Below are 21,175 nucleotides of genomic sequence, written 5' to 3' on the forward strand. Positions count from 1 at the left end.
AAGCATTAGACAATAAAACTCAGTGCTTTTGTATTTCTTGTCGCTCATTTGTTTCTCATTTGTTCTGTTGGTGTTGCTTGCTTATTCAAACAGCAAAAGGATGGGCGTGCACAATGATTTCACTGCATCTGGTCGACGACGACGAAGACGACGACGACAACAACAACAACAACAACAACAACAACAACAACAACAACTTCTGGGGCTGACACGTAACCAAGCGCCACCCTTCTTATCAGAACGCTAGAACACACATAATAGAGGGAAGTAACGAGCCCTGAAAATCAGCTCCAGGGGTGGATTTGTTTCCCTTCCTATTTGGTCTTGCAGCGAACTAATACTGTAAGTTGTCTTGCGACACAGACTTGTCCACTAAAATATAAAGCACACACACCAAAGACGGTATGATTGTTCCGAGTACACACAACTCTTTAGTCCTCTAATTTCATGTGCCGTTTACAACCTGTTATAAATGCAAGCCTGGGTCGACATATGCTTAAATTCGGCATGTTGATTTTCTTGACTTTGATACAAGTGTCGCCTATTTTGACTTGAATGCCTGTACGTCTGGGCGCAAGTGCATTATAGTGTATTTATTACATGATGAACTTTTGGTCTGGGTTGAACACAAAAGTAGGATGTTGATAGGAAAGGAGTGAAAGGGTGGCGAATCAGGCACGCACATTCTGCGTATAATGACATTATTTATGTATTTATTTATTTGGCAGGGAGTTTTAAAAGCTCTCGATGCATAACTTGATCGCTTTTCTCATATTTCCAGGTCTTAAAATGGGGGTTTCACAGTAGTCACCAACACACAGACTGCAGTTAAGTCAACACTTATTCAGCGATTACACCTTGGTAAAGGTGTGTGTGTGTGCGTGTGCGTGTATGTGTTTGCGTGCGTGTATGTGTTTGCGTGCGTGTATGTGTGTGTGTATGTGTGTGTGTGTGTGTGTGTGTGTGTGTGTGTTTGTGCGTATGTGTGTGTGTGTGTGTGTGTGAGTGTGTGTGTGTGAGTGTGTGTGTGTGTGTGCGTGTGTGTGTGTGCGGGTGTATGTGTGTGTGTATAAGTGTGTGTGTGTGTGTGTGTGTATGTGTGTGTGTGTGTGTGGGCGTGTATGTGCGTGTGTGTGTGTGTGTGTGTGTGTGTGTGTGTGTGTATTTGTGGATTTACCGCAATATGCGGACCAAATAGGACCAAATGGGGTCGTCCGTCGCTATATCGCAGCAATTTGCGGACATCGGCCGAATATCCATTTTCAGATCATACACAGATTTTACACATTTGCAGAGCATCTCTGTATTTAGTGCCAACTGCTGCCAGCGATTTTATGTCGTTTTTAAACTGCTGTAAAATATGAACCAGATATAGCACGTCAAAAACAAAAGCAGATTTGCGGAGGAAACTGAATGTCTGTTCGATTAGTGCATAGTTTGTAGTTGCTGTCTTATTTTTACCTCCTCATAAAGTGTGTGATACGGGGTAAGAATGAAGTGACTTGTTTGCATGCAAACACGTTACAAAAATCGTAAGCATGCATTTTTTTTGTTCGAGGTTAAGATAGTCGTTGACGAATTGCATCCCTCTTTATGATCTACCAACGTGTTAGATAATCACATAAGTAAACAAGGAGTCGTTAACTGCAACGTGTGTGTACTATATGTACAAACATGAACTAGATCATTTTCTCTTTTTTGTGTATATTACCACCGTTATTCTCAAAAGAGCCAGTAAAGAACTCAAGATAGGTGAGATGCTAGTTCGTTTCTGCTCTGTGTGTGCGTGCCCGCGCGCTTGCGCGTTTGCATGTCTTCTAATGTTTGTTAGCCGCCTTTATGTAATAAAGCGACTTTTAGTTTTCACTCTGTCTGTTTGTTTGTTTGTTTGTTTGTTAGTTTGTTTCTCTGTTTGTTTCTCTGTCTACGGATTAGACTTGTTTCTCTGGTACTCTGGGGGTCAATTGAGCTCAAATGTAGTGAGTAGCCTGACATACGGTGGTATACGGTGTGTTTTACTGAAAAAAATCCTGGTTTTTTGTTTGTTTTTTGTGAGAAAGAATTTTTTTCCACCCCCCACCCCCTCCCCAAAGTTGATTTGGTACGGTGAAAAGTTAAGAAAATCTCTCAGGCCATATGGTCGTTTTAGTAACGCAAACTGAGCAAAACATTATTGCACTCATTTTGGTACCCCAATAAAAACATTCATTGCCGTGTCATTTCATTCAAACTGTAAATGCCATTTAAGGCACTTTACTTGGCTACCAGGCACACTTTTCAGATCAAAGATTTTTGTTGTAGGTATCACGTGACCGCCGCCGAAGTAGCCACCCAACTCAAGTTTTTCTCGCGAGCTAATGCGAACCGTATATTAATGTGTTACGCCAACAAAACACGATGTATCTATTTTTCCGGCGTGAAGATATAGGATTTATTACGACCACGCGATACGTGTACCCGGATCCTCGAGACGTCTCACTCTACTGCACATACAGGTCGCGAAGAACTCACCGGGGGATCGTTGTGGTGGGGAGTTGAGCGTACTTGGGTTAGCACAAATACAGATGAAAAGATGTATTTGTGTGTCAGTTGAAACGTTTACGTCGGACAAAAGCTGCTGTCTTTCACATTTATTCAACCCCGTTAATTGAGTCACGACTTGCTATAATCACGAGTACGCTGACGTTCGAAGCAAACACAGGCCGTGAAAACATGAAAGGAGCAACCTCACCCGGACTCTTGTTCGTCTCATGTAACTGCACATCCAGGTCGCGATGAACTCAGAGGACCTTACTCGGCAAAAATGCAATTATGTATGTGTTTTGAAAACTGAAACATTTACGCAGAACAGAAACTGGGTCTCTCTCTCTTTATGTTTCTATGTGTCTACCTCTATCTGTCTGCCTCTGCCCCAGTCGGGGATCGCCATAACGGCTAAAGGGACGTTAAACAACAATAACTACCCAACCGTCTTAGTTTTTGTCTCTCTCGATCTATCCCCTCCCCTCCCCCTCTTTCCCTCACCCCCTCTTTCCCTTACCCCCTCTTTCCCTCAATCCCCTCCCCCCCCCCCCCCCCCCCCCACGGCTGTGTTCTTACACTTTATCACAAACACCATAAGAAGTCGCGTAAGGCGAAATTACAACATTTTAGTCAAGCTGTTGAACTCACAGAATGAAACTGAACGCACTGCATTTTTTCAGCAAGACCGTATACTCGTAGCATCGACTTAGTCGTTAGAGATGTTACGTTAAAATTAATATTAAAAGTCCTACGGTTTTGAGCCATTAAGGACTTGAGTGTTTGTCCGCTTTCAAAAAGAGGAAAGAAAGAAACAAAAAATAAGGAGAGGAGGGCAGGGGGTGGGGTTGAGTTGATAATGCTCTGTGGAATTTGTTAAAATGAAAAGTAGTTAAGATGTTTCTTGGTAAGAATTATAAGTCTGTATTCTATATCTTGAATAACGGGTTTGTAAAATGATTTTTTTTTTAATTCAAATCGAGTTAAAAAGTGGAACCTTTCAGGATCACCAATAAAACCAAATAGATGAGCAAGTAAGAGGAACACGAACAATAAATCTCAAAACTTTTTACAAATAAAAGGATTAAGATGTAAGCCACGAAGGCCGTGGTAATAAAAACAATATGTACAGTTTGGCGACTAGTGGGCCTTGGGTGAGGATATGTTGTCTACATACAGACAGTTAGTTAAAATTAATATTAAAAGTCCTACGGTTTTGAGCCATTAAGGACTTGAGTGTTTGTCCGCTTTCAAAAAGAGGAAAGAAAGAAACAAAAAATAAGGAGAGGAGGGCAGGGGGTGGGGTTGAGTTGATAATGCTCTGTGGAATTTGTTAAAATGAAAAGTAGTTAAGATGTTTCTTGGTAAGAATTATAAGTCTGTATTCTATATCTTGAATAACGGGTTTGTAAAATGATTTTTTTTTTTAATTCAAATCGAGTTAAAAAGTGGAACCTTTCAGGATCACCAATAAAACCAAATAGATGAGCAAGTAAGAGGAACACGAACAATAAATCTCAAAACTTTTTACAAATAAAAGGATTAAGATGTAAGCCACGAAGGCCGTGGTAATAAAAACAATATGTACAGTTTGGCGACTAGTGGGCCTTGGGTGAGGATATGTTGTCTAGAGGCTAGTCGCTGAAATCGTTACGTTAAAATTAATATTAAAAGTCCTACGGTTTTGAGCCATTAAGGACTTGAGTGTTTGTCCGCTTTCAAAAAGAGGAAAGAAAGAAACAAAAAATAAGGAGAGGAGGGCAGGGGGTGGGGTTGAGTTGATAATGCTCTGTGGAATTTGTTAAAATGAAAAGTAGTTAAGATGTTTCTTGGTAAGAATTATAAGTCTGTATTCTATATCTTGAATAACGGGTTTGTAAAATGATTTTTTTTTTTAATTCAAATCGAGTTAAAAAGTGGAACCTTTCAGGATCACCAATAAAACCAAATAGATGAGCAAGTAAGAGGAACACGAACAATAAATCTCAACACTTTTTACAAATAAAAGGATTAAGATGTAAGCCACGAAGGGGGTAGAGATGTGCTTTCGGAGCTGTCTTTTAAAGGGATCCGACACCGATCAATGCACAGCGAAGTGACGATTGCGAACAAGTTCCGTAACTCTTATCTTCCGGGCCTTACCTCCCCCTGTTTTCATGATCCCAAACAAATGAGTTTGCTTCCCCTCGTGTCCTCCGTCTTTTTCTTTTGCTCCTGTGTCATTATGACGTCAAACCTACAATAACGTCACGGAACACGTAAAAGAAAGTCCATGTTTCTGGTCCAAGACGTTCCACCTATTACAAGTCTCGGTCACTATGCTTGCCAAGAATCGTTCATTCTCTGTGCGTGGTTGTGAGTGCGTGTTCGTTTCTGTGTTTGCAGGTGTGTGTGTGTGTGTGTGTGTGTTTGTGTGTGTGTGTGTGTGTATGTGTGTGTGTGTGTGTGTGTGTGTGTGTGTGTGTGTGTGTCAGAAGCGTGTCTGTATGTGTGTATGGGTGTGTGAGTATGCGTGTGTGTGTATATGTGTGTGATGTGTGTGTGTGTGTATGTTTGCGTGTGTGTGTGTGTGTGTGTGTGTGTGTGTGTGTGTGTGTGTGTGTGTGTGTGTGTGTGTGTGTTTGTGTACAATAATTACATGTGATGAGCGTATCTTGTATGATTTTCAACAACAGAATTTCTATATCAAAGTTTTAAAACGAATAACGTTTTTGTTTCGTTGTTCTCATTAGTTTATAGACGTAGCATCGACAACCAATTACAATTTCTGAAACTGTTCTTCACAGTCCAAAGTAATAACAACTGCTCGCAAACATTATGTGCTGATGACATACACGACAGTGAAGATTGTTTGTTCAGTTTATCCTATGTTCGGGCGAATATAGCAAACACAAAAAGAGAATATTTTATGAAGTCGACATTACGCCTGCTACAAGATGTTGCTATGTTGTGATTGAAAAGGCTGTTCTTTGTTATTCGTACACAAATCCAAAACGGGTAAAAATGTATATGAAATAATATGTATTTCCTTCTTCTTGGCTTACAGGGTGACCCAAAAAAAAGAGTACCCAAACAAAACGTCATAAATTGAACAAAAATAAAGCAATCTTCATAAAATTTATTTACACACACAAGTAGCCTCTGCATGATTTGCACAGAAAATTTAGCGTTCTAGCTTGTCTTTCAGGAAAGTTATGCTCATTCTACAGAACATGCTCCAAACGCCGCTGCAGGCAAACTTGAACTCGCCGCGCAAAGTTATCGATCACCCGCACACACTCCTGTTGCGAGATTCCGCGAATGGTTGTTGTGATGGCTCTCTTGAGTTCTGTGATTGTCTGTGGGTTGTTCCTGTAGATGTTGTCTTTCAGGAACCCCCAAAGATAGAAATCGCGCTGACCGAAGTGTCTCTGGAACTGTACTTGCACATCTCTGTATGATTTTGTGCGAAAATAGGTCTCTATGCAAAACGTCCGTTGATCATTAGTATAGTTCATTGTGAGAACAGCTTTTATTTCATCCAACCATGCAGTGGATTAGCTTGACTCACCTCAAAAAGAAAGAAAAAAAAAGTTAAAATTGACAAAGTTATTCAATTTTGTTTGGGTACTCTTTTTTTGGGGTCACCCTGTATTATATATGGCTTACATCTCTTCCAAAGATGTTCCCTCACCCGTTACAATTGTTTTGAAAAGAGAGAGGGAGGGAGAGAGAGAGATAGAGAGAGCGAGAGAGAGAGAGAGAGAGAGAGAGAGAGAGAGAGAGAGATAATCAGAATCAGAATGTTTTATTCGCGGAAACAATGGTTTTTAGTGAAAGGGTGTTGTGGGGTTGGGATGTCGACATACAAAGCTTTCTGGATACCGAAACATGCACGATCGCGAAAAGATTATCGCTGCTGGAAGTCCGATAGCGAGTCAGTCTGTGCTCACAGGTATAGGGAGGTGCACGTCCGTCACACGAGGGTCTTTGTTTGTTATTTCCGCTCATCTCTTAACAGCTGTTAACAATGCAGGTCGAAGATCAGCCCTGGTACAGTCTCACGACTGCCGCCAAAACATTCAGGTCTCTGGTCGCCTGCCTTCTGTCTTCTGCGAAGTCGTCTTTGCTCAGAGGTTTCGACCTCTTCAGACAGCGCGTTGAAAAGTCTTCCAGTTCTGTAACCTCTGCTTTTTATATTTAGTCAAGTTTTGACTAAATATTTTAACGTAGAGGGGGGAATCGAGACGAGGGTCGTGGTGTATGTGTGTGTGTGTGTGTGTGTCTGTGTGTGTGTGTAGAGCGATTCAGACTAAACTACTGGACCGATCTTTATGAAATTTGACATGAGAGTTCCTGGGTATGAAATCCCCGAACGTTTTTTTCATTTTTTTGATAAATGTCTTTGATGACGTCATATCCGGCTTTTCGTGAAAGTTGAGGCGGCACTGTCACGCCCTCATTTTTCAACCAAATTGGTTGAAATTTTGGTCAAGTAATCTTCGACGAAGCCCGGGGTTCGGTATTGCATTTCAGCTTGGTGGCTTAAAAATTAATTGATGACTTAGGTCATTAAAAATCTGAAAATTGTAAAAAAAAATAAAAATTTATAAAACGATCCAAATTTACGTTTATCTTATTCTCCATTATTTGCTGATTCCAAAAACATATAAATATGTTATATTCGGATTAAAAACAAGCTCTGAAAATTAAATATATAAAAATTATTATCAAATTTTTTTTTTCGAAATTAATTTAAAAACACTTTCATCTTATTCCTTGTCGGTTCCTGATTCCAAAAATATATAGATATGATATGTTTGGATTAAAAACACGCTCAGAAAGTTAAAACGAAGAGAGGTACAGAAAAGCGTGCTATCCTTCTCAGCGCAACGAATATCCCGCTCTTCTTGTCGATTCCACGGGCACTGCCTTTGCCACGGGCGGTGGAGTGACGATGCTACCAGTATACGGTCTTGCTGCGTTGCGTTGCGTTCAGTTTCATTCTGTGAGTTCGACAGCTACTTGACTAAATATTGTATTTTCGCCTTACGCGACTTGTTATATTTAGTCAAGTTTTGACTAAATATTTTAACATCGAGGGGGAATCGAAACGAGGGTCGTGGTGTATGTGCGTGTGTATGTGTGTGTGTGTGTGTGTGTCTGTGTGTGTGTGTAGAGCGATTCAGACTAAACTACTGGACCGATCTTTATGAAATTTGACATGAGAGTTCCTGGGTATGAAATCCCCGAACGTTTTTTTCATTTTTTTGATAAATGTCTTTGATGACGTCATATCCGGCTTTTCGTAAAAGTTGAGGCGGCACTGTCACGCCCTCATTTTTCAACCAAATTGGTTGAAATTTTGGTCAAGTACTCTTCGACGAAGCCCGGGGTTCGGTATTGCATTTCAGCTTGGTGGCTTAAAAATTAATTAATGACTTTGGTCATTAAAAATCTGAAAATTGTAAAAAAAAATAAAAATTTATAAAACGATCCAAATTTACGTTTATCTTATTCTCCATCATTTGCTGATTCCAAAAACATATAAATATGTTATATTCGGATTAAAAACAAGCTCTGAAAATTAAATATATAAAAATTATTATCAAAATTAAATTGTCCAAATCAATTTAAAAACACTTTCATCTTATTCCTTGTCGGTTCCTGATTCCAAAAACATATAGATATGATATGTTTGGATTAAAAACACGCTCAGAAAGTTAAAACAAAGAGAGGTACAGAAAAGCGTGCTATCCTTCTTAGCGCAACTACTACCCCGCTCTTCTTGTCAATTTCACTGCCTTTGCCATGAGCGGTGGACTGACGATGCTACGAGTATACGGTCTTGCTGAAAAATGGCATTGCGTTCAGTTTCATTCTGTGAGTTCGACAGCTACTTGACTAAATGTTGTATTTTCGCCTTACGCGACTTGTTTCATTTTGATGTACCAATCAGTCACTTTACGTTCTCTTATGTCGTATCTTAGCACGATGTCGTCCGATTCGCATACAAGCACGTTCTGTTCAAAACGCTTGTCGAGCACCGCGTGGTGTATGGACTGGTTACGGCGGATCAGTGTCCCTCAGCCTTCTCTGCTTCTTCGTGTTTGTCACTGCTCCTATACTTGTTCGTAGATATCTTCTAGGAAAAAACCAGCCTGTTCTGCACTGTTCTCAATAACACGTTCCTCTTCTGTACCCGAGTCCCCCTTCCACAACGCCTTCCCCTTCCCCTCACTCATCTCTGATTCCACTGCACTTTCTTTCCACCAAGTCAGTGTTTTTGTTTACATAGCACGCATGCAATAACCTCTTTGTGTACTCTTTATGTACGACTTATTATGCAAATTTCAAACGGATATAAATGGACTGTGTTTCCCACCCAACGATTATTATCACAAACGTGTGTGCGTGTGTGTGTGTGTGTGTGTGTGTGTGTGTGTGTGTGTGTGTGTGTGTGTGTGTGTGTGTGTATGTGTGTGCATGTGTGTGCGTGTGTGTGTGTGAATGTGTGTGTGTGTGTGTGCGTGTGTGTGTGTGTTTGTGTATGCGTGCGTACGTGCGTCAATGCGTGCATGTGTATTTGTGCGTGCGTGTATATGTGCGTGTGATTTTAGCAATTGTCTTGCAGATTTCATCGAGAGAGAGAGAGAGAGAGAGAGAGAGAGAGAGAGAGAGAGAGAGAGAGAGAGAGAGAGAGAGAGAGAGAGAGAGAGAGAGAGAGAGAGAGAGAGAGAGAGAGAAGCATCGAAAAGGAGAGGGAGAAAGAGATAGGGACTAGTGAGTTCAGTGATTTTTTTGTCCATTAATGCCTCGTCTAAAAAGATAATCCCGAGGCGACGGAAATATTAATTTTCGATAATGCATCACCCTCCCTATCTATCATCGAGTTACAGGAATAATGCGGGGCATTTGATTTATTTCAAAGTATGTTATGCATCGTATCTGCCCTCTTTGTGACTGGTGTCCTGGGTGTTTTCCCTCAGTGTATGTTGTACAGTCATGTAGCTTTTACGTGCAGCCAGACATCCACCCAATCCCCAAAGCAAACAATCATTCAAAATTAAGCAACCATACTTGCAAATAACTAACTAACTAACTTACTAACTAACTTACCAACTAACTAACTAACTCAATCATTCACTCACTCACTCACTCACTAATTCACGGACTAACTAACTCACTCACTCACTCATTTACTAAGTATCTTACACACTAACTAACTAACTAACTGACTGACTGACTGACTGACTGACTAACTACCTTCTTTGTTCATGGGCTGAAACTCCCACGTTCACTCGTGTTTTTGCACGAGTGGAGTTTTACGTGTATGCCCGTTTTTACCCCGCCGTTCAGGCAGCAAACGCCGATTTCGGGAGAGGCATGCTGGGTATTTTCGTGTTTCTATAACCCACCGAACTCTGACATGGATTACAGGATCTTTTCCGTGCGCACTTGGTCTTGTGCTCGCGTGAACACACGAAGGGGGATAAGACACTAGCAGGTCTGCACATAAGTTGACCTGGGAGATCAGAAAAATCTCCTCCCTTAACCTACCAGGCGGCCGCGACAGGGATTTGAACTCACGACCTTCCGATTAGGAGGCCGATGTCTTATCCACTACGCCACTGCGCCCGTCAAACTAACTAACTAACTAACTAACTAACTAACTAACTGAACAAATAAATAAACGAATAAAACAACGATTACCTAAATAAATATATAAATCGTTTTTTGTTGTCGTTTGAAAGATCAGTATGAAGTTGAGGCACGTACATGTTTGGATGAATTATATTAGGTGAATGTCGACTTCGGTGATGTCTTGAATTCAAAATGCGGGAACATCCTCATGTTTTTGAGTAATTCCAATATGTATCCAGGAAGCACATTCAGACTGTAGTTCCATTGCCATGTTTTCTTTTTTTCCAGATAAACGGGTACACGCATTCAGACTCCATACACCGGTTTAAGATAAATATCCCTCCCTTTTAAGCAGATACATGTAATGTTTCTGTGTGTGTACACAAATCAAACACAAACTGCAGTTAGAAATGAAGCGTTGGAATGTATACCAAATAATTATTGAAAACACCCACCCACCCGCTATATGTTCATTCTGAAAAAAATCACCCTGACACCACAACAATCCACACCAAATAATTAAAGCACAACTAACACGGAAAAACAATTGCAGAAACAACACTTGAACTTTTGATTTGCTCGAATCTTCAAAAAGGTGACGCCAAGCCTACGTACGGATCCATTTAAATGTCCAAACAGACATGCGCAGTTCCAGACTACAAGCAGACAGCGGCGCTGGCTCAAACACACACACACACACACACACACACACACACATACAGACATACACACACACACACACAAACACACACACACACACAAAAACACACACACAATCACACACACATTCTTTACATTTTGTCTGTATTTGAGGAATTTTTTGTTTTTGACATTGTTCGTGTAATTGTTTTCAGATGATACCCCCTTGATTTCTTTGATGGCGTCATACCCATCCGTAAAGTAAAGATGAGGCCGCACTGTGGCGAGCACATTTTTATATGAAATTATTAAGATGTTTTGCCAAACCAGTTTTGACCCGGACTGTTGGATTTTGGCTCTCAAGCTTAAAATAAAAAATAGAAAACTTACGAATGTGGTAATTAGAGTTATGCTTGAAATTGAAATGGCAATGATAAATTAAAAAACTATTACATTGTATTCTTTATCAATTCCTGAATCCAAAAACGTATTAGGCCCAAAAAAAAAAATTTGTCTGTTTAGGGTAACCCGACCGACCCTATCGATTTGGCGCCGACCCAAAAACTTTTTTTTGATTTCAAAAAAAAAGAAAAAAAAAGAGGTAAAAATGCTAAAAAGAGACATTTGGCGTTTCTTTCTCTCCCTTTCTCTCTGTTCTATTTATACGTTAGTTTTGAAACATGTATTCATCAAATATAAGAAGTGAATGTTCAGCCAACATAGCATTTACACCACCAAAAAAAAACAAAAAAAAAAAACAAACTTTACCTACCTACCGACCCTACTTTTTTTGGTCATGTTACCCTAAACAGACACATTTTTTTTTTGGCCTTATGGATATGTTTAAGTTATTGTATTCAAGGAGAGTTGTTTGGATAGTTTTGTGGTGATTCGGACCTTAAAATGTACAAGAGACATACAGCTGCAATGATTAGTTCGAAAATGCTCCGAAACTGTGCTAATTCGTGAATTGAATTGTAATCAGCAAACGGGTTCCTTCATCAAACTTGTTTATGTCAGGAGTCCTGACTTCCGTTCGTCGTCATATTTTATTCAGTCCTGGTGGGTTTTCGCATTTGTTGACGCAGACAAAAAACCGTTAGATTAATGAATTAACATCTGTAATCTAGCAAACGTTTGCATATTTTGTGCTGCACGGGGATAAAACGCATTACGCAGCGTAGACAAACACACTGTCAATTTGGAGATTATACATGACGACTCAACAGACTACCTCACACAGCAATTACATTTGGTTCTAAGGCGTTCCTCGTGCGTGCTGTCATCTATTCAACGCCTACACCAAACTCTGTAGCTCTTTTGGCGAGATCAAATTTGCCTTACTTGCCAGAGCGTGTGAAATACGGGCTCTACTCTTTGACGAAAAGTAGTAAGTAGTATACAAATCAAAACAAAGACAGGGGCGGAAAAAGGGAAACCGGATAAACCAGTGTCGAAACATAACCCAAACACAGCCTTTTCAAATTTGAATAACTGATCGCTCAAACTTCTTTTTACATTTAGTCAAGTTTTGACTAAATGTTTTAACGTAGAGGGGGGAATCGAAACGAGGGTCGTGGTGTATGTATGTGTGTGTGTGTGTGTGTGTGTGTGTGTGTGTGTGTGTGTGTGTGTGTGTGTGTGTGTGTGTGTGTATGTGTGTGTAGAGCGATTCAGAGAAAACTACTGGACCGATCTGAATGAAACGTGACATGAGAGATCCTGAGTATGGTATCTCCAGACATTTTTTTCCATTTTTTTTATAAATAGCTTTGATGACGTCATATCCGGATTTTCGTGATAGTTGAGGCGGCACTGTCACGCTCTCATTTTTCAACCAAATTGGTTGAAATTTTTGTCAAGTAATCTTCGACGAAGCCTGGACTTTGGTATTGCATTTCAGCTTGGAGGCTTACAAATTAATTAACGAGTTTGCTCATTAAAGTTGTCATTAAAATCGATTTTTCGCAAACACATTAATAATGGATTGCATCGTATTCTTCATCATATTTTGAATCTAAAAATATATTTATATGTTATGTTTACTCTTAAAATGTGATCACAATTAACAAAAATGGATGAATGAGTTTTACGATAAAAATTTAAGAAATCGATCCAAAAATGATTTCATCTTATTCTTTATCATTTCCTGACTCCAAAAACATATAGATATGATAGGTTGTATTCAAATCAAGCTCCGAAAGTTAACAAGAATACAGAAAAGCGCGCTTTTCTGCTTAGCACAATACGCTACCGCGCTATTCTGGCGTGTTAATTTCACTGCGTTTTGCACGTGGAAGGTGAGCGATTTCCTTCTCGCGGGGATTGACGAAGCTGTACTGTCTTGGTGAAAAACTACAGTGCGTTCAGTTTCATTCCGTGAGTTCGACAGCTTGACTAAATGTAGTAATTTTGCCTTACGCGGCTTGTTTTCTTTTCTTTTTTGGGGCATATTCATGGTGTTTGGTGACTTTTTCTTTATTTGGTGTTTAACGTCGTTTTCAACCACGAAGGTTATATCGCGACGGGGAAAGGGGGGAGATCGGATAGAGCCACTTACCAATTGTTTCTTGTTCACAAAAGCACTAATAAAAAAATTTGCTCCAGGGGCTTGCAACGCAGTACAATATATGACCTTACTGGGAGAATGCAAGTTTCCAGTACAAAGGACTTAACATTTCTTACATACTGCTTGACTAAAATCTTTACAAAAATTGACTATATTCTCTACAAGAAACACTTAACAAGGGTAAAAGGAGAAACAGAATCCGTTAGTCGCCTCTTACGACATGCTGGGGAGCATCGGGTAAATTCTTCCCCCTAACCCGCGGGAGGTTGTTTGGTGACTTAGTTAACTCCAACCCGCACTGTATAGCTCTTGGGACAATTAGAGACAGCTTTTTGTTTACTCTGAAAATGTGTCCAACAGTAAAGAACATTATTTTTATGCAAAATAGGATCATGGCTTCTTGTACCGAGACAGCGCTATCTCGTTTGAAGAGGTTCGCTTTTTGACTTACTAGCCTCGGTGAATAAAATAACCTTTTTTTTTTTTCCAGGTTGCCAAGTACATTTTGTTGTTGTTGTTGTTGTAATGAATAACATGCATCCGTCCAATCACAATATATTTTCATTCATCCTTCAACATCTACCACTCAAAAAAAAGGTCTAGAGTATTAGGATCTCTGAAACAAATAAAAGGCATCAACGGATATATAAATACATAATTGACCACACTCATTTGGTGTACATTCTGATAAATATTATAAAGACATCTTTCTGATGTAAGTGACAACTACAAGGTAGACCTATATTCGCAACTTTAGGACAAAACAGATAGACAAAAGAACCTTAATATTCATCAATTTCAAAAGCTCATACAACATTGCATGAGCTTCGAAGAACACCATTAAGTTTAATTTAGTAATGCTTTAATATAAAAGTAAAAGAGGAAAACAACAGTTGAAAACATATATAATTATATGGTTTGACATAATCCTTTTAATCTTCAGCGGCGTGTACAAACCAAAGCCGCAGGTCTCAACATTTCAAAGAAACTCCTGGCAGTTTAATAATTTCATCTTTTCAATTTATTTTTTAGTTTATTGGGATAAATGTGAGTGGAAGGGGTATTCACTTGCTTTGCGTTTGACCTTCGTGAGTCGTAATATGTAGGCAAAGACAGTATTCCAAAAACAAATAAAAATAAATGCCAGTGTGACAGCAAGACTGTGGGCATGACAGCAAATCAACGTTACAGGTTTATCTAATTTGGTGAATCTATATTATTTTACGTATCCCTGACTGAAAGAGTTTGTGACATTAAGAGCCATGATTTCCCCATACCAATGCGTACGTAAAATAAGGAACGGATGTTGTCTGGGTCCGAAGGTCGCAAAACACTGAAACGTTTCACAAATCACCCCCCCCCCTCCCAAATGGTCGTCATTTTGGCAGAATCGCGGTAATGACTGAAAAAATGACACGGCCAGGACTGCATACAACTTGTAACACAGTGTGAAATTTGCCGACAGTTGTATGGCATAATGGCAACAATCCAATCAATCCATATTGGATGTTGCAAATAGATCAGTCGAGTGGCAGTAGGGAAACCAGCATTTGCTGTCGACTTATGTATATCAACACACACATACATACACACACACACACACACACACACACACACACGCACACACACACACACACACACACACACACACACACACACACACACACACATACACACAAATCAAATACTTAAAAGACAAACCAAGTCACCGACAGACAGACACACACACACACACACACACACACACACACACACACACACACACACACACACACACACACACACACACACACGCGAACTCACATACAGACCGACCCCCCCCCCCCCCCCCCCAACACTACTTACACAAACCATCCAACCCTCTTTTTACGCCTCCGCCGCATACGATAATGACTTAAACTAAAAACAAGTCGCGTAAAGCGAAAATACAATATTTAGTCAAGTAGCTGTCGAACTCACAGAATGAAACTGAACGCAACGCAACGCAGCAAGACCGTATACTCGTAGCATCGTCACTCCACCGCCCGTGGCAAAGGCAGTGCCCGTGGAATTGACAAGAAGAGCGGGGTATTCGTTGCGCTGAGAAGGATAGCACGCTTTTCTGTACCTCTCTTCGTTTTAACTTTCTGAGCGTGTTTTTAATCCAAACATATCATATCTATATATTTTTGGAATCAGGAACCGACAAGGAATAAGATGAAAGTGTTTTTAAATTGATTTCGAAAAAAGAATTTGATAATAATTTTTATATATTTAATTTTCAGAGCTTGTTTTTAATCCGAATATAACATATTTATATGTTTTTGGAATCAGCAAATGATGGAAAATAAGATAAACGTAAATTTGGATCGTTTTATACATTTTTATTTTTTTTTACAATTTTCAGATTTTTAATGACCAAAGTCATTAATTAATTTTTAAGCCACCAAGCTGAAATGCAATACCGAACCCCGGGCTTCGTCGAAGAGTACTTGACCAAAATTTCAACCAATTTGGTTGAAAAATGAGGGCGTGACAGTGCCGCCTCAACTTTCACGAAAAGCCGGATATGACGTCATCAAAGACATTTATCAAAAAAATGAAAAAAACGTTCGGGGATTTCATACCCAGGAACTCTCATGTCAAATTTCATAAAGATCGGTCCAGTAGTTTAGTCTGAATCGCTCTACACACACACACAGACACACAGACACACGCACATACACCACGACCCTCGTTTCGATTCCCCCTCGATGTTAAAATATTTAGTCAAAACTTGACTAAATATAAAAACCATCATCTGTGCCGTAGACCAGTTTTTGTACGTGTCTAGCCTTTAGAACTACCCGTCAGAATGATCTTTCTGACACTGCTTTTGGTTAAACCCCTGTCACACTAGGGCTGCGTCCTCACAGAGTTGGCACGGCGTTGTAAATTTATCAGAGCGCCGTGGGATCACAGGAACATTCTGCGATTGACTGCATGCGCTCTCACGAAGTGCTCACGGCGTGCTAGGAGTTGTCACTGCGCGTGGATTAAGCGGAAGTGCATATATACGACAGGGGAGTGTACTCTGCGTTATATGGGGTTGGCTCACAACGCACTGGCAACTTCCTGCAAACGCCCTGCCAAACGCTGACGGACGCGGTAGAAGCGCAGTGACATCCCCTGCAAACGCTGATGGACGCGGTAGAAGCGCACTGACATCTCCGTGAGGTCTCCGTGCAAGCGCCGCCGACTGCGTTCGTACTGCGCGCCAATGGAGCTCTTGTGGCGCTGTAAGATACATTACTGCGCTGCTACAGCGACCCTACGGCGTTCCTACCACGCACATATCAGAACGCCGAGCGACGGCGCGTACTTTGTGCATGCTCAAAATGCGCGCCGTTGCATGGCGTTCTTGGCGACCCCACCACGTCAAATAAAGTTGCCACCGCGTTGTTCCGGCGCTGTAGGAGACCCTTCTGGGCGCACCTCGACGTTCTTCATTTTTCTTGGACACCGCGGGAACGCCGTGAGGACGCAACCCTAGTGTGACAGGGGTTTTAGCAAGCGAAAGACCAACGAAATTGGATTCTGGATTACATTTGTCGCGGCGTAGAGATCCAGGCACTTTTCGAGACGTAAGCCTTTAATCGAAGATCTTTGTAGTTGGACCGTAAAATGTATTGACGGATTGCATTGGCTTGGAACAAAGTAGTCGGCTTTGCCGTAAACTACGTAATGCCTTCATTTCCCGAAGTATTTTTAGACTCAAATACGTACTCTCTTGAGTGTCGCAGTAAAGGTGATGTCGATTTGTACAGAGAGAGAGAGAGAGAGAGAGAGAGAGAGAGAGAGAGAGAGAGAGAGAGAGAGAGAGAGAGAGAGAGAGAGAGAGAGAGAGAGAGAGAGAGAGAGAGAGAGAGAGAGAGAGAGAGAGAGAGAGAGAGAGAGAGAAGACAAGACAAGACAAGACAAGACAAGACAAGACACGACAAATTCTTTATTAACGAGGGTAATGGTATAAGCAAACAGGTTCTTTTTTTTACATCCAGCCCTCGCCTATGAGAGGGACTAATCTCATGATAATACGTTTTAATAATGTTAGAATATCAATCAAAGAAGTAATAACAAAAAATTAAAAAAATTAAAACAACTAACCAACTAAACAAACAAACAAACAAACAAACAAACATAGAGAGAGAGAGATACGGACAGACAAAGAGACATAGAGACAGCCACAAAGAAATGGAGACGGAGGGACACAGACACAGAGACAGAGACTTCACCCGTCACATGCAGACACATGCAGGCTCTGCCAATGCAGATGTTGTTATCTTATCGTCAGACGTGTTCCCGCATCACCATCCACACATACCGTATGTTACACTGCACAATCTTCAGACAGACTTTGAAAATGAGTTGAAACTGATCGAGTGACTTTGCAAGCAAAGTCAAAGAGAAGTACATTTTTAGTGTTATGTGACAAAAGTAATCATCGACAACGTTGGTGAACACGCAAATGCGTCGCTCGCGTTTGTGTAACTTAATTGAAATCGCAACCCGGGAACATACCCAGACGGTGGTGTGCAACGTTGAATCTTACTTTTGCGTGACAACTGACATAAAGTCTGACGTGAACTCCATTAAAGCTTCCTTCCTGCCGTGTGAACGGTCACGTAAACCACCAACACGTGTCTAGGAATTAAGTTGCATCCTTCCACTTGGAAACACACCAAAAATACACAGCCTGGCTGTTTTCTAAGCTGAGTGGTGTTTGTTTGTTTATTGCTTTATTTGTGTTCTTGTTGATAAATTGGATTTGCAGATTGACATATGGGTATCAGGTCATATTCCAGCAAGACAAGACGGTTCCATGGAGTGTCATCCCTCCGCTTGGGCAACTCCAAACATACACAGCTTGGCTGTTTTCTAAGCAGTGTGCAACTTTTTTGGATCAATTGGATTTGCACATTGACATATAGCTTTAAGGTCTTAAGTCGTTTCAGCAAGACACGACGGTTCCAGTCAGTGTCATCCCTCCGCTTGGACAACTCCAAACATACACAGCCTGGCTGTTTCCTAAGAAGTGTGGGCTTTTGTTGTTGTTGATAAATTGTATTTGCAGATTGACAAAAAGCTATCAGGTTTCAGCAACACAAGACGTGTCCAGGAGGTTTCATCCTTCTGCTTTTTACATCAAACATACACAGCTTGGCGTTTTGTTTTAAGCAGAGTGGTGTTTTTGTTTTGTTTTTGTTTTTTTGTAAATTAGATTTGCAGATTGAAATGTTATTATCAGGTCTTAAGTTATTTTTAGCAAGATAATTCTCTCGGACCAGAAATCAGTCCGCCAGTAAATGCTGTGTTTGTGTCTAATTGGATGGATGCTCTCACCGCCGTGAAAAGCCTGGCCAGATCTGTAATGGTTTACTTTGGCCGAAGGCCGCGGTTGATTCATTTACGACAAAAGGCGATATGATCCCCGAGGACCAAGAAACAAATGCTGGTCTGTCATCATTTTGGTAGTGCAACAATGCGCACAATCACCCAAAGGGAGTTGCATTTTTAGAATGCATTCAGGGCCTCAGAAGGTCAATCGATCGCGTCAGAATTGAAAATGTGACGTCACACATACACTTTACGTCGCTTATTTTCTTTTTGAGTCTAAAAATGCACAGAGGTGCCATCATATAATTATTTGCGAGGTCAGTCACTTTTTAGCATGTACCCTTTCTTATAAGTGTGTCAAGCCTGTCGTTGCGCAATTGGGTGATTGCACAGCTTAGTTGCACAATGGCCAAGAGACGTCGGGGTAATTTCCAACACTGATTGGGTCTTTGAGAGTGAACGTTTACAGTCGTTGTCCTCGGACACACGAATCCAAAGCCGCGATGGTTCCACAAATCAAACAAACAGCCTGATTGGCTTTTACTTTGACAATCCACGTTTCACCTGAAAGCTCAAACCCATTCACCACCTCGATTACTTTCTATCAAAGAGAAAAAGGTTATATTGTCTTTTTATTGACTATGAAAAAGCATTTGATTATGTGAAAAGAGCTTTTCTATGGAAGAAGATGTTTGACGCTGGAATAAATGGGCGAATGCTAAATATTATTCAAAATTTGTATAGTAAGGCAGAGTCATGTGTTTTGGTAGGTAACCAAAAGTCAGATTTCTTTCAATGTTTTACCGGTGTACATCAAGGGGAAAACTTGTCACCTGCATAGTTTGCTGTGTATTTAAATGACTTACAAGCTTTTATGTTTGATAAAACTGAACACCTCCCTACTATTGAAAGAGAGATTGCTATGTTGGATTTACAGCCGGATGACTCTGAGCTGATGTTTAAAATGTTTATTTGTGACCCTCCACCACGGAATGAGTCGCATGTCACCTCGCGCGGTTCTGCGCTAGGCTTGATATAAGTCCGGGGAGTGTCTGGTAACAGTATGAGGGTCACCTTAGTCACAGGCTTATAACTCAAACAGTTTCCGTTCTTTTCTAAAACGGTTTTCACCACTGGATAGAGCATAAAAAACTCTGTATGAAAATGTAAAAATATGAAAATCATGCAAAGGTGACATGCGACTCATTTCGTGGTGGAGGGTCACATTTTATTATATACAGATGATACAACCATTTTAGCAGAATCCCCAGAAGCATTACAAGACTCGCTTAATGTGTTGTCCGAATACTGCGATCTGTGGAGTTTGCGGGTGAACGCCAAAAAAACGAAAATAGTTGTTTTTTCAAGAGGTAAAATACGAAATTTGCCAGTATTCAAATACAAAGATGAATTAGTTGAGGTCGTGTTCGGTTTTCAATATTTGGGTCTATTTTTTAATTATAATAATAAGTTTAATAAATCACAAAAGTTGTTATATGATAAGGCCTCTCGAGCAATGTTTAGCTTGTTAAAGAAGTGTAGAAAATTGTCGTTGTCCATAGATATACAAATTGAATTGTTTGATAGAATAGTTGCACCGATTATGTTATATGGCTGTGAAGTATGGGGACCAAATTCGGTAAATTTAGCAACAAAATTGCAGCTACGTTTTTATAAGATTATTTTGAAATTGAGAAAGTCGACCCCAACGTGTATGGTATTAAGCGAATTAGGCAAATTTCCACTAGATGTCCTCGTAAAAAATAGAATATTTAGTTTTTGGTTCAAATTGGTGGATTGTAATAATAGTAATAAGTTTTCAAATGTATTGTACCGTTTTTTGCATCGCCTCTATGTAAATAACATATATGAAGCACCCCATTTAAAACATGTTGAAACAACTTTAAATGCTCTTGGTCTTAGTGGTTTTTGGCATGACCAGTTTAATTTACGATGTTCTGAAAAATGGTTTAAATTGAAAACGTTGCAATGCCTAAAAGATCAATATATACAATCGTGGTTTTCAGAATTAAATGAAAAAGAAACTTTTTTGAATTATAGATTGTTTAAAGATACATTTATATTTGAAAATTATTTGAACATTTTACCCAATAACCTAGCACTCTCTTTTTTACGTTTTAGAACATTAAATCATAAATTACCAATACAGAAAGGCCGAATGTTAAATATACCACATAACGAAAGAATATATGTTAAATGCCAGTCTGGAGAACTCGGGGATGAATTTTATTATATATTTCAGTGTCATTTTTTTGAAAATGTGAGGAAAAAGTTTTTACCATTGTATTTTCGTAGAAATTCAAATGCAGTAAAATTTAAACATTTATTTGAATTAACAAAGAAACGAAAGTTATTGAATTTAATATATTTTATTAAGAGTATTTTGAAAGAGTTCTGATTATTTGATCACGCGTTTTTTTTTATTAAAACAAAAACAAACACAGAAACATA

The 21,175-nt window shown here is 39.9% G+C and overlaps 1 protein-coding gene and 1 long non-coding RNA gene across 2 annotated transcripts in view; one reads left to right on the forward strand and one right to left on the reverse strand.

Moving 5' to 3' along the window:
* LOC138965619 (uncharacterized) overlaps positions 1-11,500 on the forward strand; it is a 498,821-nt gene extending 487,321 nt beyond the window's left edge. The window contains exon 2 of the long non-coding RNA XR_011455487.1: positions 11,277-11,500. This is a non-coding gene — a long non-coding RNA (uncharacterized lncRNA). The remainder of the gene's footprint in view (positions 1-11,276) is intronic.
* Positions 1-21,175, reverse strand: part of LOC138965511 (uncharacterized) — a 422,657-nt gene that overhangs the window by 380,707 nt on the left and 20,775 nt on the right. The gene's annotated exons all lie outside the window — the stretch shown is intronic.

Source organism: Littorina saxatilis, linkage group LG1 (assembly GCF_037325665.1).
Source record: "Littorina saxatilis isolate snail1 linkage group LG1, US_GU_Lsax_2.0, whole genome shotgun sequence".
Classification (NCBI taxonomy): domain Eukaryota; kingdom Metazoa; phylum Mollusca; class Gastropoda; order Littorinimorpha; family Littorinidae; genus Littorina; species Littorina saxatilis.